The sequence below is a fragment of the Balaenoptera borealis genome (assembly GCF_965194805.1).
Source record: "Balaenoptera borealis genome assembly, chromosome: 12".
Classification (NCBI taxonomy): domain Eukaryota; kingdom Metazoa; phylum Chordata; class Mammalia; order Artiodactyla; family Balaenopteridae; genus Balaenoptera; species Balaenoptera borealis.
Window position 1 is genome coordinate 100,532,053 of NC_138869.1, and position 25,531 is coordinate 100,557,583.

The following is a 25,531-nucleotide window of genomic DNA, read 5'->3' on the forward strand; positions in this document are numbered from 1 at the left end:
AACGCCATTGCTTTCAACATCTCCTGTCCTCAAGGTGTGATTAACCACAGAAGCACTGCAAAGTAGAAAGATGACAGTAAGATTTCTGTGCAAACATGAAATCCTACATACATTTAGTACCTAGTTGGTTTTAGTATGGTCTCTTTCAAAACAAAACTTTTTTCTGTCCAATTGTTAGAAGTTTGTGTTCATTCATTGCAAACATATACATTGTATAATACTAACCCCCCCCCCCATATATTTGGGGCAATCTTGACTTTATCTCAGCTCTGTGAAGCTTTCAACTTTCGTGCTGACCAAGGAACTATCCAACTAACAACACCTATTTCATAACTTAAATAAAGTGATTTCTTCCTGGTAGTGACCAAATATGATTCTTAAAATTCTTTTAATGTGATACAAGAACCTACTTGCCCATGTCATCTTGGGCAAGTTATTTTTTTCTCAGCTTCAATTTCCTTATTTTATAGTATAGTGATAGCATATAAAGACTAGTGAGATAATACGTTTTTTAAAAAATCTGTTCAAAAAGCATGTTATATAAACTGTAACTGCAATGCATACGTACCCTCAGAGTTACTGCGGGTTCAGGGCCAGACCAGCATAATAAAGCGAGTCACACAAATTTTTGGTTTCCCAGTGCATATAAAAGTTATGTTTCCTCTCTACTGTAGGCTATTACATGTGCAATAATAGCATTATGTCTAAAAAGAAATACATACCTTAACTTAAAAATATTTTATTGCTAAAAAGTGCCAAAACAATTACAATGGTAACATCGAAGATCACTGATCACAGATTACCATAAGACATAATAAAAATGAAAAAGTTTGAAATATTGTGAGAATTATGAAAATGTGACACAGAGACACAAGGGAGAGAATACTGTTGGAAAAATGGCACCGATGGACTTGAACCACGCAGGGCTGCCACAAACCTTCAAGTTGTGAGAAACACAATATCTGCGAAGCACAATACAACGAGGTATGCCTGAATATTAATTTGGTTCTTTGGTCTCAACGAGCTTGGTGAAATTATACTTGACAGTCCTTCCCACAGCTGGCTCTGTATCTTGCCTCTCAGGACTGGAAACTTTCCTGCTCCTCTCCAACTCTTAACTCCGACCCTGAGCCACCCATTTATCTTGCTTTTAGCAGAAACCCTCGACTAGCTTGGTGGAGAAAGTTAAGATCATTGAAGTGAGAAGTCCCTTAACCCCTGATACTCCACAATCTTTGTGACTCCACCTTCTCCTGCTCTTCCGCATTCCTGGTCCTGAGGAAATGGAATCTATTCTCTACTTAAGGTCAATCTGCTGGCCCACTGACTGTGCTTCCTTTGATCTCTTCCAGGGTTCCACCCATCAGTTTCCCGCCTATTTATTCTATAGCTTTCCTGCTCTTCCGCTACACATCTGCTCAAATACCTCCTAGATTCAAAAAAGCTTTGCTTAGACTCAGTTTCTCAACCCTGTGAATATCCTGTTTCCACTCTTAAGGTTTTCTCTTCCTTTGTTCCACTCAATTTATCCTGCCTTAATGTATTGCGTTGGTCAAAAAATTCATTCGGGTTTTTCCATAACATCTTACGGAAAAAACCTGAATGAACTTTTTGGCCAGCCCAATATTTAGATATCCTTGAAAGTTACCTGATACCCTTTAGACAACAGGTAAAGGATTTTTTTTAATTTCTGATTTTACTAATAAGGAAACTGATATTCATAAAAGAATTTCTGTGACTCGTCAGGATTTTCACACACATTAAATGACAGAGACAAGTTTTAAACTCAGATTTTCTAACCCCAGACTTAGTATATGTACATAAAATCACTGCAAGCTTCTTCAATAATTGTTTCTTCCCTTCTACTTTAGTGGCTAATGTATATTATTTAGTCCTTTATTTCTCATTTCTTCCCAACTAACCTGACATCTCTCATGTTTCCAATTTATCCTGAATTCAGCCATCAAAATTAGAACTCTGAAAATCTTCTCTTCAAATATTTTCTTATTCCACACAGTCTAAATTTCTTAACATGGCCTCAAGGCCCTCCGCTACCAACTCTTAATTTTTCTTTCCAATCCTATCAAGCCACTCATTGGGCAAATGTTTATTGGGTATCTATTATATGCCAGGCAATGTTCTAGGTGTTGAGAATGATGAACAAAACGCACAAGTCCCTGCTCTCTTGGAGTTAACACTGTCATTCCTTGTTCTCATTATATCGAGTAATTTGCAATCATCCCAACTGGCTGAAACATTTCCTTTCTTTATGATTTTGCTCATGTTAGTATTATCTGGTCTACCTCTTTGCTCAGTGTTCAACTCAAATTGCCACATCCAACAGGAAAATGTCCCAATCTGTTTCTTTTATACTGTCACATATAGTTTCCCTACCACCACACTAGTCTTTTTTTCATTTATTCATATAAACATGTAAAAACATGTTTCACATCTTTCCTATTGTTTTCAAGCAACATGAGGAAGGAAATCATGTAGTATTCCTTCCTATTTACGTTTTCCATGGTATCTCACATGGTACTTCGCACAAGCAGTCATTCAACAAATGTTCATTCACAGCATCACTGTATGAATGAATTAAGAAGTAGGGAGGTATGGTCTTCGTCAGATAAACGATCCACTTTAGCCACATCTCCAGGAATAATTCACTCAAAGATTTCTGGAGTATATTTTTTAACCTGAACTTTTTTTTAAATTAATGTACAATTTTTCATCAAAGTTTAAAGTTTAAAAAGTCAAATATTATAACGCATGTTATGAAAAAAAGCAGATTTCTATCATCTCCATTCTCATATCTTCCCACTCCTTAGACACAAATATTCTCAATCCTTTTGGCCAATTCTTTAATATTGACATTTGTAACTATAAGTAACAAATGCACATTGCTAATTTTTGACCTTTCAATTTAGACTTATCTATTGACTTCTCACTCTGAAACATGAGCCTTTATCTCTATCACCACCACTCTCTCTATCCTGCAGCACGAACGGTTACAATGGCCACCCCCCTTTTGCCCCACAGAGATTATCATTTTGCTTGGACCAAAAGTGTTTACAGATACATTATCACATGACTACGTGTGTTATTATGAACACTATTCACAGCTAAACCATATCACATACTACAATGCTTTCTCTTTTTATTTCCCTGGTGAAAATAATTGCCTAATTTGTGCATTTGCTTTGTATTTGTTAATTCATTCTAAGATGGGTAAATGCCACCTTAATACATTCAAACTTACTCAGTACAGCATTAATTTGGTCTTAGTGACTAGCTCTGTCCTGGAGCTTCTTGACTTGTGTTCTGAAGAGTGACCCCGAGGCCTGACGTGTCACTGTTTTCCTGGGGGATCCCCTCTACCATCATCCTGGGGATTGCCTTCCCTTGGTTTCTCAACTGGGGCACCATCTCCTGGATTTCTTGACTTCCTCTTAGTTGACTGCCTTATTTGGGTGGTGCCCACCCTCCAGGGGGCTTCCTAAGAAAGGATTCATAAAAAACAAAACTTTTTGAGACTTGGAACATCTGAGAATGTCATTATTCTACCTTCACACTTAATTTATAATTTGTCAGGATAAGAATTCTAGGATGGAAACGATTTTTGCTCAGAATTTTGAAGGCATTAATTCATTGTCTTCTAGCTTCGAGCATTACTGTTGAGAAATGTCCTGCCATTCTGAATCTTGATTCTTCTTATGAAATCTCTTCTTTCTAGAAGCTCTTGGTATATTTTGTGTCTCTAGAGTTCTGAAATTTCACAATGATGTATCTTAGTGTAGGTTTATTATTATCTCTGGTGCTGGGTTTATTTTGATCTAAAATCACATGTCCTTGTGTTTGGGGAAGTATTGAGTTATTTCATTGGGCGTCGTCTCTTCTCTATTTGCTCAGTTTTCTCTGTGGAACTCCTATCAGACAGGCGTTTGACCTCCTGGACGTGCCCTCTAGTTTTCCTATCTTTCATCCTCTATTTCCCATTTTGGCTCCACTTCTGGAAGATTTCCTCTACCTTATCTTCCAATTCTTCTATTGAATTTTTTATTTCCACAATTCTGTTTTTAATTTCTACGGGCTCTTTATCCCCCAAATATTCTTTTTCTAAAATAGCATCTTTGGGCTTCCCTGGTGGCGCAGTGGTTAAGAATCTGCCTGCCAATGCAGGGGACACGGGTTCGAGCCCTGGTCCAGGAAGACCCCACATGCTGTGGAGCAACTAAGCCCATGGGCCACAACTACTGAGTCTGCGCTCTAGAGCCTGTGAGCCACAACTACTGAGCCCACATGACACAACTACTGAAGCCCATGCACCTAGAGCCTGTGCTCTGCAACAAGAGAAGCCACTGCAATGAGAAGCCCACGCACCACAACGAAGAGTAGCCCCCGCTCGCTGCAACTAGAGGAAGCCTGCATGCAGCAACGAAGACCCAACGCTGCCAAAAATAAGTAAATTAAATAAATAAATTTATAAAATAGCATCTTTTTCTTGTCTTCTACATGCCATAGCTTCTCTCTGAGTGTATTAACATTAGTTTTCCAGTTTTATTCTCCCCGCAGTCTCTCCCATTGCTGATGATTTGTTTCAGTCTCTCTCATAGGAGAATTAGATCCTGGTGATGCTTGTCTGGACGTTCACACAAGGACTGCAAACTGAAAGCTCAATAGATGAGTGCGTGACTAGTGTTTATTCACCGGGGACTTCATTGTATGCTGACCTGGTTTTGCTCTTCCTGGCGGAGCCCTCAGTGTCAGTATTTTCAGATCTTTTCTCTTAGGCTGGTCAAATTCTCTAGAGAAGACTTCAATCACCTGCCTGGATGAATGTGCACATGTGTGTGCGTGCATGTCCACCAGCGTTTCAGACCAGAAGAGGAGAAGGAAATCCTAGCACTCAGTGTGTAAGCTCAATCCTGCTGTTTTTAGGACTGTACCCTCTGCATGTCTGTCTCCAGGAAATCATTTTCTCCAGTCATCTGCTGGGGTTGGCAGTTGACCCGTTGCATGGAACAAGGGAGGGGATCTGGAGGTCCAGCTCCTCCTTAAACAACCTCACTTGCAACAGAACTTCCAGAGGTACCTAATGATGCCCATTCCTGGATCTTTATTTGAAAAAATTTCCCCCAAATCAGGCTACTTCTCAACTTTTCCCGTAGCTGACTTAGAATTTAGCTTTCTCAGATCTGTTACCAGCTTCCAAATTTTTGTTGCTGTTGTCTTCATTCTTGTTTATTCTGTCTTCATAGATTTGTGCCTTTCAAAATATTATTGTCATTTGAGTGGAGGAAATGAGCTAAATGCTAATGGTTAATCTGGGGGAGGAGCAAGATGGGGTATAGGATTAACTATGATGTTTAAAATAAATAAACAATGAGGATATATTGGACAGCACAGGGAAATATAGCCATTATTTTGTAAAAACCTTAAGTGGAGTACAATCTATGAAAATACTGAATCACTATGTTGTACACTGGAAGCTAATATAATATTATAAATCACCTATACTTCAATAAAAAATAGATAAATTAAATACCATAGGGTATCTATTCACAGTGGAATAAAGATCCAGATTAGTTTTTAATAATGAATTATTTTTTAACATGAGCTTTCATAAAAACAGAACTTGAAGAAACATATATTCTTGTAATTTCCTTTGGGTGGGGGAATCTACTACGCAGTTAGCATAAATGAGTAAAAATTTACGAAAAAGAAACAAGTTTACAAACTTTTTTAAAACCAAGAACGTATTTTTTTAAATCTTAAATTTTTGATAATAGTTTAAAAATATGCCCTGAATCTTGTTTTAGTTAATTTGTTCCCTGTTACACTGGGCCTTCTGGGTCTATGGCCTTTAAACTGGCTGGCATTGCTATTCTAAAATATACCTGTGCCTATGAGGTTCCTGCAGGTTAGTTTTTGCTGCTGAGGAAACTGCCATTACTAGCACTGAATTTCAGTAACTTCCTGCAGGCAAACACCTGGAGGCAATTACCTGTACTTGTCTGCTAGCAGACACAAATATGCTTTAGAACCGAGAAACTATATGTCTGATTTTTGGAAAAAAAAAAAGACCAGCTCCTTTGTGTAATGTTCAACTTGTGTCTGAATGAAATGCTAGGTTATTCAGTCTTAGGAATTTTATCCTCTACCCTAGTACATGTTCATCAATCCATTTTTTTTCAGCACAGAATTTCCAGAGACTTTCTACTACCCTTACCCTCCATCTGATGCCACAGCTCTTTTGCTCTTAACAGGATATGGGTCAGTGACAGTGGGTGAAGAAGGAAGAAAAATCAATAACCTACTTTTTAATGGAAAATGACAGCATTTTAACTTGAGATGCTTTAAATAACAGACTTCCAAGTCTATTGAAAAAAGGTCAGGGTTCAGGAAGGAGTTCAGGAACATGTCAAACTGTATCCTACTTTATTTTAATATACATGTGGACTCTATTATTTAATATACCTAGGGGTGGTGTCTAGAGACAATCTGGATGATGACCACTATTTTAGCTAAACCATAAAAGTTTTGCACTTGAAGGTAAATGGAGATTTAATTACACCTTTAGAGGTATCAGAATACCATCAAAATACTTTTTAAATGTTTAAAATTATATGTACTGAAAATAATGTTTGAATATATTTTTATGATTTTATACACTACTGCAGTCAGGGTAGATTATTAAATCCTTATGCATGCAAGTATATCTCAGTTCTTAATCAGTGTAACTTCAGAGTTCCACTTCTTTCTGCTTTTTTTTTTTTTAACATCTTTATTAGAGTATAATTGCTTTACAATGGTGTGTTAGTTTCTGCTTTGTAACAAAGTGAACCAGCTATACATATACATATATCCCCATATCTCCTCTCTCTTGCATCTCCCTCCCACCCTACCTATCCCACCCCTCTACGTGGTCACAAAGCACTGAGCTGATCTCCCGGTGCTATGCGGCTGCTTCCCACTAGCTATCTATTTTACATTTGGTAGTGTATATAAGTCCATGCCACTCTCTCACTTCATCCCAGCTTACCCTTCCTCCCCGCCCCCGTGTCCTCAAGTCCATTCTCTACGTCTGTGTCTTTATTCCTGTCCTGCCCCTAGGTTCTTCATAACCATTTTTTTTTTTTAGATTCCATATATATGTGTTAGCATACGGTATTTGTTTTTCTCTTTCTGACTGACTTCACTCTGTATGACAGACTCTAGGTCCATCCAATTCACTATAAATAACTCAATTTCATTTCTTTTTATGGCTGAGTAATATTCCATTGTATATATGTGCCACATCTTCTTTATCCATTCATCTGTCGATGGACACTTAGGTTGCTTCCATGTCCTGGCTATTGTAAATAGAGCTGCAATGAACATTGTGGTACATGACTATTTTTGAATTATGGTTTTCTCAGGGTATATGCCCATTAGTGGGATTGCTGGGTCGTATGGTAGTTCTATTTTTAGTTTTTTAAGGAACCTCCATACTGTTCGCCATAGTGGCTGTATCTGCTTTTATTCTTATTCAGACAAAACTAAACATGATTAACAAACTCTGAAGCTTCCTTTTTAGCATAATCAAATTTCAACAAAAATTTCATTTCCTTTTCTAATTCCTCTTTCTATAATCAGTCTCATTTTTACACTTAAGGTATCATTTTATTTTTTTAATCTTTTTTTTCTTCCTAGAGCCTTTAATCCTTATTTTATAGATATACCTAACAATTCAGTTCCCTCTCACACATTTTCCAATTTCTACTGTACACATTTTTAATGCACAAAGTTTGTGTTTTGTTTACCATAAGGCCTTCCTAGAGCTCCTGTCAGAATATATTGTTGCAAGGCAAATCATATTTTCCATCATTTTAGTGTTATAATTAGCTATTGCATTCTCAAATGAGGATCTGATGTTAAATAAATCAAGAATGTGACCAACAATAGGCTGTGAAAGTGAAACTATGACTACAACTCTTTAATGACTTAAAATACAACGGTGTTTTGTTCCAAGCCCTTCAGAATTTTAGAATTGGCAGGAATTTTAGACATCAACTTTAACACCTGAATTTCACAGGAGAGAAAATGGAAACCAAGACTTCGCGACTTTGTTGGGTCACATAGCTAGTTTTCCACTTCCTGCTTAGTCTTCTGTCAACCTTCACGTTGCCTCCTAAATATAAGATCTATGGACTCTGATTTAAGGTTCCTTCTTCAGTATCTGGGCTGATGTCCTTCCCAATGCTGAAAGAGCCTCCATCTCCTCCCACCCCTCGCTGAAGTCATTTCTTAATCCAAATCTTGCTTTTCCTTCAAGATCAGATGACTCCCCCTTGATGAATCATCAACTGATCCCTACTTTCCACTGAATTCCTGTGGAATTCACACTTCCAGATGGTACCCATTAATTCTGAGGATGTAGTACCATTATTAAAACATTATTAAAATAATATTACCATTATTAAAATATTACCATATTAAAATACTTGCCTTACTCCCTACTAGGCCACTTCTTCCTTGAGGAAAGCCCTCACTGAGGCCATACTGAGGAAATATCTGATTTATTATGATTATTTTTCTAGCTCTTAAAACTATACCACAAGTATTAGGCATTCAGTAAAACATCTTGGCTTGAGTGAGTGGCTCCAAACTTTTGTCAGACTTTTCTACTGGATTGCATTGTAGAGATAACTCAGGCTTAAGGGGCTTGCAGTACAAAGAATCATCATTTGAAAGTTTCTCCTATTTTTTTGTTCTTTTGTTTGGAGGTCCCATGCTCTTACATTCCCTTGATCTTGCTAGCACAATAGGTCAAATCAAATACATGTATTAGTTCATGCTATGGATGTTTACATGGAGGGGCGTGGGCTTCCTCAGAGGCCACAATGCTATAGAAACAGCCCTCTGGCCCATTGACTTTCTCCTGATTACCACTTGATTAGTGCTAGTTGAGGATAAGGACTACCATGGTTTATAGATCACCTAGCACCATGTAGTCTTAGCAGGTCACTGAAACTCCCCATCCACATGACCACCTCCCTACCTGACAGACTGTTGGATGCCTAAGCCTCCAAATTAAAACATGAGAAAATAAATCCAAACTTTTTTTCCTCCTTTCTTCTGAGTCTAAAAGGTTTGAATAGGGATTTGTGCCTGTTAGCTTTTGCTGCATAACAAACCACCCCAAAATTTAGTAACTTAAAATATTTCTTTAGCCCACAATTCTGCAGGTTGGCAGTTTGGCTGATTTATCTAGGTGGTTATTCTGGTCTTGGCTGGGTTCACTTATAGGTACTGTCAGCTGCTGGGCTGGCTGAGGCTGGTTGATTTAGGAAGGTCTCAGCTGTGATGCCTCCTGGTCCTCACATGGCCTCTCATCCTCCAGCAGGCTAGCTGGCCCTTTATTTGGTGGTTCTGCCAAATTCAAGAGAAAGAACCAAAATGCACAAAACCTCTTGAGGCCCTGGCTTGGAATTGGTACATGAACCTGCCATATTTTGCTTGTCAAAGAAAGTCAAAGGCCAGCCCAAATTGAGAAGTAGGGAGATAGACTCCAAACCTTGATAGGAGAAGTTGAAAAGTCGTGTAGCAAAAGGATGTGTACTCAGTGAGAGAAATAGTTGCTTCCATTTTTTATACAATCTACCAAAGCAACCCACAGAGCTTCCAATAAAACCCATCTAGACTACCAATACTGGACAAATAAAAAGACCTTCCTCTATAAGGAAGAGCTAAAAAGAAACAGCAACAAATCACCAGACATACGAAAAGACTTGGAGGTTCAGAAAAGGGGATGAATTTGAGACAAGCAAGTCTCCTTTCTTCCTTACCAACTTCTTTATTTACTGCAAGAAACAAAAGGCTATTTTAAAAATCTCTGCTCTATATTCTCAGTATGATCTGAGCAACATCACAGCTATTAAAATAAGAGCAGGTAGTAATAAAAAGGGAAGAGTCTGAGAACAGGACAAATAAAATGAAAGTGTTGTAATGTTCTTGTATTTTCCTGAAAAAGAATAAAAGTTATAAATTAGTATTAGACTTTGGTAAGTCAAGAATGACTGCTCTAACCTCTAGGCCAATCCCTAAAAGAATAATTAATGAGTGTACTGCTTCCAAACTAGTAGCGGAAAAACCAAAGAATAAAAATAATTAGTCTAAAAGAACTTAAAAAATGGAGGCTAAAAAGGAACATAAAGTAGATAGGACAACTAATAAAGCACTCAATAAGACAGTAGATTTAAAAGAATACATTAGTAATTACATCAAATGGAGATGGACTAAATGATCCAATTAAAAGGTAAAGATGTTAAACTGAATAAAAATGTAACACTCAGCTGCTTAGACAAAACACATCTAAAACATAAGTGTATATAATGGTTGGAGATAAGATGATAGAAAAAGATACACTATATAAACTGTCAGTGCAAAAAACTAGTGTCCCTAGATTGATATCAGTCAAATGAGACTTTAAGGCAAAGTCTAATCTCTTTACTAGATATGAAGAGATGCACTTTAATGATAAAATTTCAATTAACAGGGAAGATACAAAAAAATTTAAGCAGACATATACCCAATATTGCTCCAAAATATATAAAGCAAAATTGGCAGAACTGTAAGGAAAAACAGGCAAATCTTCCAGTGTACTCAGAGATTTTAGCATGTCTCTCAATGCCGGATAGAACAAGCAGACTAAAAGTCCGCAAGAATACAGAAAATTTGAACAACACAATCGAAAAACTTGACCTGATGAAACATATGAAACACTGGGATCAAATGACTAAGAACACACATTCATTTTAAACACGTGGAACATATGCAAAACTTGACGATCTAGTGGGCCATTAAGTAAGACTTGAGACACTTGGATTGAAATAACACAGTGAATTTTCTCTAACTCAGGGCAGTTAAGTGGTAACACAACCCAAAAAGATAAACAGAAAAAACTTATGTGTTTGGAAACTAAGAAATTAAGAAATACAAATCTATTTAACACATGGATCAAAGAAGACACCACAATAAAAATAAAATACTATGTATCAAACTTGTGGGATGAAGTTAATGCTATATTTAGAAAGAGTTTTACAGCTTTACATACATTAATTAGAAATAAGAAAGGCTGAAATCAATGAGCTAAACATCTACCTTAAGAAGTTAGAAAAAGAAAAGGTAAGTTACACGAAAAAAAATACAAAAGGAGGTGGAGTTCAGCAGTAATAGTCATAGAGGTCATGAAGAAGACTTTTTTGGTAACTGTGCAAACACAAAGATCATATCCCTGCCCTTTCCTTTCTCCAGTGAAAAGGACACTCAGTTGACTGATTCTAGGGTTGGAAGATCTGGCTTTTAAAGAACCTTGCTTTAATCAAGCTTGTTTTTGTTTCACCTTTGGTAGAAGGACAAGAACCTACTCTTGTGGAAGTAGACAAAATATGTCTAGGCTACCCCAAACTCTATCTACTTCCCCTGCTCTGCCCCAGCTGTACTGGACTGTTTAACTGTGAATGAATGATAAGGGAAGGTGAATCTTCTTTCCAAAGACAGATTTGGGTTGGGTCTTGCCCCAAAGCTAAATAAAAGCCTTTGGATCCCAGTGTGTCCAATGCAACACTGGACCCAGTCATCACTCTTCATCTTCAGGATTTCATAACTGTTCCCTAATGGCCCAAATCCCAAAGGTCACTGAAGAAATCCAAGCAGAGTTCCAAATTGCTGGATAGAGTCCTGCCCTCCCAGAGCCTCTCCGAATGGAGATGCACTGCAAGAGATGAGCTCACACCAAACAGGCCTGATGTGGGGTGGGCTGAGGGAATGCACAGCAAGCAGCCTGGCTCGTGATCCCAGGGCTCCGTGGGCTCCATAGACTTCCCTTGAAGGTGTTCTTGTCCCTCCCCGTCCTTACCTTCCCAGTGTCACTCTCACTCCATCTCCAGAGCCTCTCCCTAGAATTTCCAGGATAACTGAATTTTAAAAATGTATTATTTATTCTCTAATGTTATGGGGCCCTTATTTTCAGAATCTTTTTATATTTAAATTTAACCTTTTGCTAAAAAAAAAAGTAGTGCAATAATAAAAGAGAAGATATTAATGATAAAAAAATACTATAAGAAAATCAAGAAATCCAAAAGCTAGTTCTTTGATCAAGAATAAAAGAGAGAAGGGAGAAATAACCAATGTCAAGTAAAAAAAAGATAAAATTATTTACTTAATCCTGAAAAATGTCAGTGATTGTAAAAGTGTTAAGAAAAACATTATCCCAATACTTTTGAAAATGTAGATGAAATAGACAAATTCCTAGAGAAAATATGAAATAGAAGAAGAAATAGAACATCTTTGCAATCCTTTTTCTATTAAGAAAATTGAATCCATAATTAAAAGCCTTCCCATAAAGAAAACTCCCAATCATTTAGGGGAAAAAAAAGACATTAATTTTACCAAAATTTTAAAAAGAATAGAAAAAGGGAATATTCCTCATTTTATAAGGCCAAAACAACCTCGATCCAAAACAAAACAAAACGAGCAAAAAACTACAGGCTAATCTCACTCATGAACATGGAGAAATGTAAGTTCATCTTTAAAGAAACTACTCATAGAATTAAAGTAAGTTATATACTTTGCAAATGTTAAGCAGGGGCAAAAAACAAAATTAAATAAAAAGGAAAAGTTCAATAGAAATATTCCAGAAAAAGAAAAATGGAAGATATAAGATATAAAGCAGAAAACATTAAACAAGATGACAGAAACAAGTGAAATTCTATTAGTATCAAAATAAAAATGTGAGTGGATTAAACCGTTTTGTTAAAAAGAAAAAAAATACAAAGATTCTCAAATTTGATAAAAGACAATGTAATCTTTTACTGTTTACAAGACACCTAAAACACAAGGATTTTACTGGGGGTAAAAATAAAATGGTAAATGTATGCTAGGCAAAGATCAATATAAGAAATACTATTTGGCAATAAAAAAGGCATAAAGTACTGATAAAAGCTACAATATGGATAACCTTCAAAAACATTACGTTCAAAGAAGCCATACAAATTGTATGATCCCATTTATAGAAACGTCCAAAAAAAGGCAAACAATTTGAAACAGAAACTACATTATTTATTGCTCAAGACTGGGGATGGGAAGGGGGAATGATGGCATGAGGTTTGTTTTTCGGATGATGGCAACGTTTTAAAGTCATGTTTTAGAGATGGTTGCACAACTCAGTAAACATACTAAAATTCATTATATTGTATATTAAAACAGATGAACTTTATGATATGTAATTATGTGTCAATAAAACTATTCAAAAATATCAGTTTAAGATGTTAAGCATAAGGTGAGATCCAAATAAATTATTTTATACTGATACAACGAAAATTTTAGTCAAACTTTTATATGCTAAGCTAAATAGCACTGCATATTATACACATAAAGAATATCAGAAAATTTTAACTTCAAAGAAAATTGTGGGATTCATATCTATAGCATGATTCCATTTAAAAAACATTGATACTTGTTTGTATGTATTTGTTAGAAATGTGGAAGAGCATACCTCCAAGTTTCTAACATTGAGTTAATACTTCAGGAGGATAGGAGTGGAGGGGCAGGGGTAAAGAGGTTTCATTTTCTATAATTTCTTATTTAACTTTTGCAATGAGCTTTATTACTGTTGTAATTAAAATTCTCAACTCAGTCTTTGAGTTGAGGAAAGCAATAACATCAAGTAGGCAATGATGTAAGAATAAATATGAAAACCTAATAATATCATTAGTAATGATGGTTTAATGGATATAAATAAAACCTGTCCCTTAGAAAGAGTGTGTCCCTGCTTTTCTAGTGCCCACAGAATGGCAGGACATTTATATCAATTATGGTGAATCAGGTCCCTGTAGTGATCTGGTAGGAGAGAAACCCTGGGCTTGTTGAGTCAATGCTCTTTCCCCCATGCTGGATGTTATGTAACCAAGGATCTCCATTACCTACTTCCTAGCGGTACAAAATAGATGTAAAAAATAAAATAAACGTTTCTTTTATAATAAGTTCATAGAATTTTTGAGTAGGTGTGTTTGGAAAGCTTGTATTTTTGTTTCCTTTAGCAAAACTGATTTTGAGAATATTCATGCCATGTGTAGGCTGTATTACCTTCCAGGCCAGGCCAGTCTGACTCTGGTCACAGCTGGGAAGGCATTATCTACAGGTGGGTGAGATGACTAAGTAGTACCGTCAGGTCTGTGGTACCAGTCATCAAGACTTAACCCCATTTCTCCACCCCCCAACCCCACTGGCTCCAAGGTAAAAACAAAACAGCCTGGCACACAGCGAGGATGTCCACACTGCTGTTTTTCTTGGCTTCTCAGCCAATCGCCAGAGTGACGATTCCAAGGAAATCAGGGGCTATCCTGTCCTGTTCCAAGAAGCAGAAGAACCCATTTTCCCATTGCTGATTGTGTTTCTTTTGGGAATGGAAGTTTTCTTTGAGGGTGATCTCAAGAAATTATAGTAAAGCTAATTTGCTATTGATCATGAGAGTTTTTTTGTTAAGAATTATGCCCTTCCTAGACCTAGTAAGAAAGGACTAGAGATTAAATACAAAATCCAGGACCCTTCCCACCAAACCCACGACAACCAGTTCCCCAAATCAATAACTGAAAACAATCTTAATAAACTCCCCAAAGCAGAATGGTACAGATAGATTTTTTTTATCATAGTGCTCTAAATGCAACCAAAGATTTAAAATTGAAAATAAAAGCCAAAATCCTCCTTCTTTCTCTAAGTCCAACTAATTGAAAGTATTAAAACACCTATCTAAATATCATTTGAGTCAAAAAAAAAGAAATCAAATGCACTATATAATTACAGATTTAAACATTATGAATATAATTAGACATTGACCATAAGGAAAACATTTATTACCAATACAATGAAAGCTATACTCTAAGTGAAAATATAATCATCTTAAATGCTTTCCCCGCAGATTTACTGGGGTATAATTGACCAATAAAAATGGTATTTAAGGTTTCGAATGTGATGATTTGCTATGTGTATACATTGTGAAATGATTACCCAATCATGCTTATTAACACATCCATCACGCAACATAGTTTCCATTTTTTCATGTGGGTGGTGAGAACAGTTAAGATCTACTCTCTCAGGAAATTTCAAGTGTAGAGCACAGTGGAGCCTCAGAACTCATTCATCTTGTAAATGAAGTCCTAAATATATTTTGATCACTAAACCAGAAAAAATGAAACTAAAAAAGTATTTAACTCAAGAAGCTAATATAGCTCACCACAACTAGAGAAAGCCCACACACAGCAACGAACACCCCACACAGCCAAAAATAAATAAAATAGATAAATAATTTTTTTTAAAAAGAAGCTAATATCACAATAAAATAAACTTAAGAAAAGGAATACCAAATAATTATTAAATATAAAAGTGTAATAATAAATAAAAAAGAAAATCGATCAATACAAAAGACCATTTCCTAAATAGTCCAAAAGAACTCATAAATACCTGACCAAGTCAATTAAGAAAAACAAGAACAAAGTTACAAATGCCTAAAATTAGTAATGATAGAGAATACTTAACTACAGATTAAAAGAGATTTAATTTGAATTTAGGAGTAAATATTCTCAATTTTCTCTCATGTGATGTGGATGTATCCGTAAGAATGATCAATAGTGTTCTGCAAAGAAAATATCGGAAAATCTAATTTCAGGTATTTTATCTAAAAAAATGAAAATAAACTTTCCTAATGCTGAAAGTAGTATATAACAGAGGATCCTCACTTTATATGTATGTCAGGCCTGTGTCTTCTTGGTAGGCGAGAGCGGAGGTGAGGACTTCACTATGCTGAGGTGTTGACATTGCTGCCTTTGGTTTTTCTTCACTTTCAGTGTACTGGCACAAACCTGGTTAATATATGCTTAGCTAAGTGGGGTTCAGACTAGATTATTTAAAATAATAGAGTCTTCAGAATTCTCTGAAATGAGATGAGGAATTATCATGAATGTCTTTTGTTTACCATAGAGATTCCCCAATTACCTTTTGGAAAAGTATTTAAAATATGTGTTTTATTAACTGATGGTCTATCTTTTAAAAAGGGCATACAATGTGAATAGTTTAAAGGACTCAATATGCAGAGCACAACTTTGATATATCTTCTTCCTTAGTATAATATGGATTCTCTTCTTTCTTATCTCCCCTTTCAAAAGAGCTTTGTCCTACATTACAAAAGAAAGTTGAATTGGTCAGGACGCTCTGGGAAACAAGCCACCCCAGAATTTCAGTGGCTTAAAACAGAGATGTTTATTTCTCATGTACGCTGTACATTCAACCAGGGAAGTTTTGGGTCTTTGTATCATGTTGTTCTTACTCTGTGACCCAGGTAGTCATTGGATGGAAGGTTGCCAATCACCATGGCAGAAGGAAAAGATAGCTCTGGAGGGTCTTGCAGTAGACTTAATGCTCCAGCCTGGAAAGGACATACATCATTTCCCTTTACAATGCAGTAGGCAGAACTAGTCCATTGGTCTCATTGAGTCTACCATGAGCCTAGAAGGTAAAGAGCTTGGATACGTTCAGTGAACAGCACTAACACTATCACGGGAGATTTACCCCTCAGCCGTCCTGAACTTCAGCTTGGTGGTGTATTGTCCCATAATGAAAGGAAACTTCAGGGCACCACACCAAGGGACTTCTGGAAATACCATTTTCTTGAAAGCCTCCTTTTATGATTAGTCCATGGATGAATAAAAGTCCATAGGGCTGCTAGTATTTCCCTCTCTCATACACAGCTGGTGTATTGAAAACAAGAGTTTTTTGCCCTTGGTAGGTTGCTCTGAAACCCAGCCTTTCAGGGAGAGGGGAGTGAGGGTTATTTCCTTTTACAACCTCCCTCCTTACTTCTCACAAGGATTGTCACGAAGTGCATTGCACCCTGAGGGAGAGTTTAGTGTGGACAAAGCAAAGGGGACATTGATTAGACATATGGATGCTACAATGACTGTTTCTTTTTTCTTTCATTTATTTAAACACAAGCAATTTTCTTCAGCTGCTCCCAACACCCATCCCTAGGATGTGTCATTGACTGGAAAGAGAAGCACATTCAAAGAACAACAATAGATTGATAGTACTATTTGCTTTTGAAGTAATTGGGGTCCAAATTTTTCAAGTTATACTGTATTTTCTTCTTTTTAGACTTGGTATATATTATTCAATTATTGATTAAAACTTGTTTTATCAACTCATGCCCTAAAAATACTTTTTCATCGTCTAAATTGTTTACTTTTTTCTACCTCCTATTAAATTTCAAATTAATAGGATAGTTGCTAGAATAATTAACTTTTAGGAGTATATAAAACTTCTTTCATTAAATGTAGAAAATGTTTGCTCATGAGGTGAACAAAATTAATAAAGCTATTTTTGTATTTTTACACATGATTTAGTTAATTATTCCAAAAGTGAAATGTCAAATTCCTTACATGTATGCACACATTTAATAAATACCATGTTTTTATTATATTTCTCCCTTCACAATAACATCATTTTAGCTATACATTGCCCTGCATTATTAGATATTAAAATATAAAAAATAGTGTACAGATTTATTCTTGCTTTTTAACTTATAAAGCAGATAAATTCATCATATTGAATCTACACAATTATAACCTTAATCACTTTTAGTAAACTGTATTACAAAACGTGTTCCAGAATTTATTTCACAGTGGTTTTTAAATAACACTCTTTGAAATAAATATTAGCATATTTCTTTGAACTGAAAAATGCAGTGAGTGTTTTTCTGATGCAAGGTAAATTTGATTTAGTTGATAGATTTGAAAATGAGAAATGACTTAGCTAATTAGGTTTCAGAGTAGACATTTTCCATAGGTTGAATGTCTTAAATCTACAGCTCTAAAGACATTAATAAAATACATATTTAAAGCTGTGGTAAATTTTAAAAGATCCTTATAAAACTCTTGCACTGGAAAAGATTTCAAAATAAAAGAGAATTTGTTTGTCTCATCTCCTTTTTTTAAAATGAGCTTTTATTTGAAGTATAACATACTTACAGAAAAAGTGCACAAATCATGAATGTACAGTTCAGTGAATTATCACCAAGCAAACTCATCTGTGTATCTACCACCTGAGTAAAAAAACAGAGCATTTACCAGCATCTCAGAAGCCTGCCTCATGCTTTTCTTAATCTACCAACACGTTTTAATATATTGTTTTGAGCAAAGTTACCACAGAGCAAAAATTAAACCCAATATAAAAACAAACAACAATAAAGAAGCAGCTAAGAGGTGTGGTAGACTAGATTATTGGTTAGCAAACATTCACTCCTCTACCCCAGGCATCCATGATAATAATATTCATGGTCACCTGATTTTCTTTGGCCAATGGAATGTGGGCAGAAGGGGAAGTGTGCCAACTCTGAGCCTAGGGTTTAATATGCACCACCTGCTTCTGACCGCTGACATGAGGAGGTCATGCCCACTGTGCCTTCATACTGGATTCCAGGAGGAGGAACACGGAACAGACCAGAATTGACCCCCTGCGTGAACCAGAGTTGTCCCCATTGACCTACATACTTGCCAGGGAGAGAAATAACTGCTTTTTGTTATATGCCACTAAGACTTTGCTGGTTACACAGCAAAGGCTGACTAATATAATCATCATTTGGTAGATCTCAATAAAGCTTAAGTGAATGAATTCTAATGACTGGGTAACATATCCATTCTTTGCTTTCAACAAAGTTGAAGAATGAATTAGAATCATCAAAAGATAATTAGAAGTAATTTCATCAGTAGGTGATTTTTTGGCATATGATCCAGAAGTGGTTAAATAAATTGAGCAGCATTGCACTAACAAAACCTCCATTCCTATCTATTTATATGAACAAGGTTTCTCAGGGCTCACATACAGAAACATGAAACACGTGAGTAGAACTGATGTAAGCCCTGTCTCATTCAAGCCATAGGCAATATTTATCCATGGATACATGAAAATAACCCAACCTCATTCATTCCATTAAGAGTTTTTTCCCAGTAATTAAAAAAATTTTGTTTAATGATTATTTATGGAAATTTGTAATATAGTTAAGTTGTTCTGACCAATTATGTACTACTAACAATTGTAATGATAGTTCTACCCAAGAGGCAATTAACACTTAGAGCCTTATGTTCACAGGTAATTACAAAATTAAACATTCAATTTATATGCATATTCTTTATTGGAGAAAATAATGGTGATTAACATAGAGTTTCAAAAATAAACATGTATTAAAATAAATGCTCTGGGGGAGGAGGTAGTGGAAGGAGGATAGTAATATAGGGAGAAAAATGATGAAGTACAATTTCCCATTGTTAAATAAGATCTGATTCGTATTTTTTTAAATTGAAGTACAGTTGATTTACAGTATTGTGTTAGTTTCAGGTGTACAGCAAAGTGATTCAGACATGTATGAAAAAAATTTATGTATATATTTTGTATTATTTTCCATTATAGGTTCTTACAAGATATAGAATATAGTTCCCTGTGCTATGCAGTAAATCCTTGTTGCTTATCTATTTTATGTACAGTAGTTTGTATCTGTAAATCCCATACTCCTAATTTGTCCCTCCCCCCTTCCCTTTCCCCTTTGGTAAACTTTGTTTTCTATGTCTGTGAGTCTGTTTCTGTTTTGTATATAGATTCATTTGTATTACTTTTTAGATTCCACATATAAGTGGTATCATATATTTGTTTTTCTCTGTCTGACTTACTTCACTTAGTATGGTATTCTGTAGGTCCATCCATGTTGCTGTAAATGGTAATTTTTCATTCTTTTTTATGGCTGAGTAATATTCCATTATATATATGTATATATATATATATATATGGCACATCTTCTTAAACCAATTGTCTGTTGATGGGCACTTGGGTTGTGTCCATGTCTTGGCTATTATAAATAGTGCTGCTATGAACATTGGGGTGCATATATCTTTTTGACTTAGAGTTTTCCTTTTTTCCAAATATATGTCCAGGAGTGGGATTGGGGATCATATATGGTAGCTCTCTTTTTAGTTTTTTAGGAACCTCCATAATGTTTTCCACAGTGGCTGCACAAATTTACATTCCCATCAACAGTGTAAGAGGGTTCCCTTTTCTCCATACCCCCTCCAGCATTTATTTATTATTTGTAGAGTTTTTGATGATGGCCATTCTGACCGGTGTTGAGGTGATACCTCATTGTAGCTTTGATTTGCATTTCTCCAATAATTAGCGATGTGGAGCATCTTTTCATGTGCCTATTGGCCATCTGTATGTCTTCTTTGGAGAAATGTCTATTTAGGTCTTCTGCCCATTTTTTGATTGGGTTGATTCATATATTTTAAAAAATGGATGGTGGTAGATATCAAATTATTATGCTATTTGGATGCCATTAGATATGATGTGATTTGTTTTATTTTTAAAATGTTGATAGTTACCAAATGCCACAAATCATATATTTGCAAATTTATGAACTTTTGATGGAAACTATAAGATGTCAACCTAAAAACTGGTGGGATTTCACTTCCTCTTAGAGGACACCTGAGATTTAAATTTGAGAACACAGATTTAAACTATCAGTGAATCATGCATGTTTCCTTTATTGAGACAAGTATTCCAAATTCGCTGACCATTTCTGCAAAGGTAAATGGCCATCAGTTGTAGCAACTCAAAAGTCACTGAAAAACATATTAGCACAATCTACCACTCAAAAGTAAACATGATGATGTCTTTACAAGGAAATAGAAAGTGACTGCTTTTGAAAGAAATTTCTGCTATGGAGACAGCATTTTGTAGAATCAATGTTTGGAAATGTTTCTACCATTATGTAATTTTGTTGCTGAAAACAGAATTTGTTACTTATAATATTTCTTATATCTGCATACTCTCAAAACCTGGACACAAAATGACCTAACGTGCTTTAAAATATTCAAAATATACAGTCCCAGTGGTTTGTAAATTCATTTGTTAAAAATATAAAAATTCAACAACTTCTGATTATTTTAAAAGACCAACTGATTGGTTTCAGGAGAGGTGAACATTTCCTAATATTTTAACCAATACCTATATAATTGTATATAATTAATTCAAAAAGATGTATATAATGATTTAGTAAGCTTGCCAATGATGTACTTATTTTTTTCCAATTTGGACCGATGTGTTTCTGTGAGGTATCTTTGTAGCTAGGACAGCTTTTTAAAAATAAATATCAAAATAAATTGAATTTAGAATAAAGATATTTGATCACTGTATCACAAAGTGTTAAATCAAGATTTTTTTTAAAAAGTCTATTTAATCACATAACTTGTACTAAGATATTAAGCTTACTTTATGCTGGGGGCTGGGGGTGGTGGTAGAGGAAATGGGGACGTGTTGGTCCAAGAGGGCAAACTTCTAGTTGTAAGATGAATAATTCTAGGGAGCTAATGTACAGCATTGCGGTTATAGCAAATAATACTGCATCATATATTTGAAAGTTGTTAAGTGAGATCTTTTTTTAAAATAGATTTATTTATTTATTTTGGCTGTGTTGGGTCTTTGTTGCTGTGTGTGGGCTTTCTCTAGTTGCGGCGAGCGGGGGATACTCTTCGTTGCTGTGCGAGGGCTTCTCATTGCGGTGGCTTCTCTTGTTGCGGAGCATGGGCTCTAGGCACACGGGCTTCAGTAGCTGTGGCACGTGGGCTCAGTAGTTGTGGCTCGCGGGCTCTAGAGAGCAGGCTCAGTAGTTGTGGCGCATGGGCTTAGTTGCTCCACGGCATGTGGGATCTTCCCGGACCAGGGCTCGAACCCATGTCCCCTGCATTGGCAGGCGGATTCTTAACCACTGCGCCACCAGGGAAGCCCATTAAGTGAGATCTTAAATGTTCTCACCACAAAAAAAGAAATGGTAATTCTGTGATGGGATGGAGATGTTACCTAATAATTTTGCAATATATGTGTGTCAAATCAACACTTGTACACCTTAAATTTACACAATGTTATATGTCAATTATATTTCAAAAAGCTGGGGAAAAAAGGAACTATTTTAGAGGAGCAAAAAGGTTTGTTTTTTTTTTAATTCTTTTATGGAGCTAAAAAAGCGAAAATTATTTCAAAATAGTTTATTTTACCTTTATCTTACCCTTTAAATTTTTCTATTACCAAGTTTGTTTTATAATGAATGTAATCCATGAGTAAAGTGGTAAATATATACAATTCTTAAATAGGTAAGTTGTGGTGCTTACTGAAATATTTTTAATTGATAGGGTACATGGACAAAACATTGGGAGACACTTCATAAAACTTTATGCAAGTGAGTTAGAATATCATGATGAAATACATTGTCAGCATGGAATATATAAATAACCAAAATTGGCTCAATATGTTGAAGATCCACCATGAATAAAATTGAAAAAGATGATAATTAGCCCCCAAATTTGCCAAAACCAGATGATTTTATAGATGTTATTTTAGACTCTGAAATTATAGAGTTCTTCTGCAATTTAAAATATCCCAGAGAATAAAGAAAGATGGAAATCTTCCCAGTTTATTTTAACCTTATACCCAAACCTGATAAAATTATCACAATGAAAAGAAAACTACAGCTAAATTTCACTTATGATTATAGAGGAGAAAAAATTCTAAATAAAATATCATCAATCCAGATGTATTAAAAGAACAACAAATTACTACCATAGTAGGGTTTATTCTTAGGATGGTTTAGCAAGAAATCTATTAACGTAATAGATGCAAATGATAAAAATAAAATGATTATATCAAAAGATATCCTCCCAAAGTGCCCAGTTTAGTTCAACATCCATGGTTGATAAAGTATTTAAGGAAACTAGAAAAAAATAATTCCTTCAACATTTCATACATATGTGTGACTATACATACATACATATACAAACATATACACAGATACACAGATACTTAGATGGATCTCTCTCTTTGTCTATCTCTCTGTTTCAGAAGCATTCCTATAGAAGTCACAAATACTTGATGTAAACAGTTTATTACTACTTTGTGATGTTGGAATCTTAGCCAATATAATAGAAAAGCTAAAAAAATTGTAAAATATTCAGATGAAAGAGTATCATTGATAGCAATGTTTGCAGCTGGAAAATTCTCTAAATAAACAAGAAAGTTCAGTAAAATGGTCATTTACAACACACACACACACACACACAGACATATTAATTACAAAACAGTTTTCCAATAATAACCAACAATAACCAAGCAGAGAGCCGTTCACAACAGCAATAACAAGAGTAAATCATCTAGATATATACTTAATTAGAAATACATAGGATCCACAGGAAAACATTTACAACATTTTCCAAGGAACATGGACAACTACAAAAAATAATGCTCCCAGATAAGAAGACTCAATATTAAGATATCAGTTTTTGCTAAATTAATTACAAATTTATCAGAATTATAATGAACTTTTTATAACACATGACTTGAGTGTTTTCAAAATTCAACTAGAAAAATAAACAAACTGTAATAACCAAGAAAGTTTTGAAAACTAAGAAAGAGATGAGATTTTCTCTCATATTTTTCAAAATAAATTATCAAAATATAATAATTAAAACAGTGGGGGCTTCCCTGGTGGCGCAGTGGTTGAGAATCTGCCTGCCAATGCAGGGGACGCGGGTTCGAGCCCTGGTCTGGGAAGATCCCACATGCCGCGGAGCAACTCAGCCCATGAGCCACAACTACTGAGCCTGCGCGTCTGGAGCCTGTGCTCGGCAAGGAGAGGCCGCGATAGTGAGAGGCCCGCGCACCGCGATGAAGAGTGGCCCCCCCACCGCGATGAAGAGTGGCCCCCGCTTGCCACAACTAGAGAAAGCCCTCGCACAGAAACGAAGACCCAACACAGCCATACATACATACATACATACATAAAAAGAATGTAAGCAGACAAGAATAGCATTAAAAAAATAAAAAATAAAAAATAAATTAAAAAAAAAAAAAACAGTGGTACTGGAATGAAAGAACAATGAACAGAATAAGAATCCTAGAATTTCAAGCATACTTAAGAATTTAACATATGCTAAAGTGACTTTTGTTAGCAACAGGAAAAAAATACATATTATTTTAAAATGATGTTGAAACAACTGGTTAACCATTTTGAAAAAAAGACAAATTTCCCACCCTGTACCATAATCGAAAATAAATTCCTGATAGATTAAAGGTTTTGAATATAGAAAATCATGTTTATAGTCAATAAGAATTCTCCACGCATGATACAGAGGTTGTATCCAAGTTTTGTGATGCTTCAAGCTTAATCAATTTTAGAGTTTTCATTAAACAAAATAATGTAAAAATGTGAATGCAAAATTAGGAACAAAAATGAATACCTGTATGAACAAGAAATCAAAATTGATAAATATCATAGACATCACAAAATCTGGAAAAAAGTAAGATTTTTATTAATTAACTGCTTGACACAGTCTGTAACACCTTTCTCTTACATTTTTTTGGTTGTATTGCCTCTTCATATGCCAATAACTTTTAAAATATCATTTTCTAAAGAAAGAAGAAAAAGATAATCCAGTCTTTTCATCATGGCCGATCAGAGCGCTTTCCTTAAATTGATAGGTTAGAAAAATTTCTTATAGCTTCATAACTCATAATGGATAACATCATGCAAATTTTTAGTATTGTTGAATTTGGGAAAACCTTTAACAAGTTTATTTCATATATAAATTGGAAGGCATGGGATATTTCAAGTTTTTTTCTGTAGGGTATAATCTAAAAACACTTTTTGAATTGGTTACGCTCATTTAACCAATTGTACTTGATGGCATTGTGGTGTCATATTATGTTATCGTCTTAATGTTAGTATTTCCTATAGAAACAGCAAAAAACATAAATCTTTTTTCCAATTTGTTAATATTATTCACTTCTCTTCCTTAACCGGAACAATCCTAGGGCTTATTCACTACTTCTATTTCTTTGTGTTAGTGAATGATGTTTTTAATATTAACTGAGTTTTTAAAATTACAATTTGCTTCTTAATGTCAGAATAATTTCTATTGATATCATATAGAAATATACAACACATAATTTTATTGCCTGGACTCTTAAAATTACATATTCTGCATTATCAATTTTTAATTATTTATACACATTACCAGGAGAAATTTTCTGTTATGACCAGGCACTGCTGAGAACCAAACTCGGTGCTTATCATTTTACGTGGAAGGATGTTCCACGGACTCGTTCCTGGCTCTGTACATTTCAAACATATTGTGCCTATTCCTGGAAGCCATTCCTACAGAGACACAGTAGCAGTAACAAAACTATACTGAGAAATGAGAGCAAACCACATAAACACATTGAGTCCTGCTGAGCTCAATGTGTCCGGAACTCAACTTTCCTTGGTTGGATTCCTAAATGTATATCGTCTCTATGACTGCATTTTTGACATGAAGTTTACTGTATGTAATGGAGAGGAAATGAGAGTGAAAAGAGACTGAATATGATTAATGCATTTGATTTTTGAAAAGTTTTATGACCATGT

At 35.2% G+C, this 25,531-nt stretch overlaps 1 long non-coding RNA gene across 1 annotated transcript; it reads left to right on the forward strand.

Moving 5' to 3' along the window:
• LOC309606874 lies at positions 1-23,980 on the forward strand. The gene is made up of 2 exons (XR_014232095.1): positions 1-62; positions 577-23,980. It is a non-coding gene; the product is annotated as an uncharacterized lncRNA (long non-coding RNA).
• Positions 23,981-25,531: the final 1,551 nt, after the last annotated feature.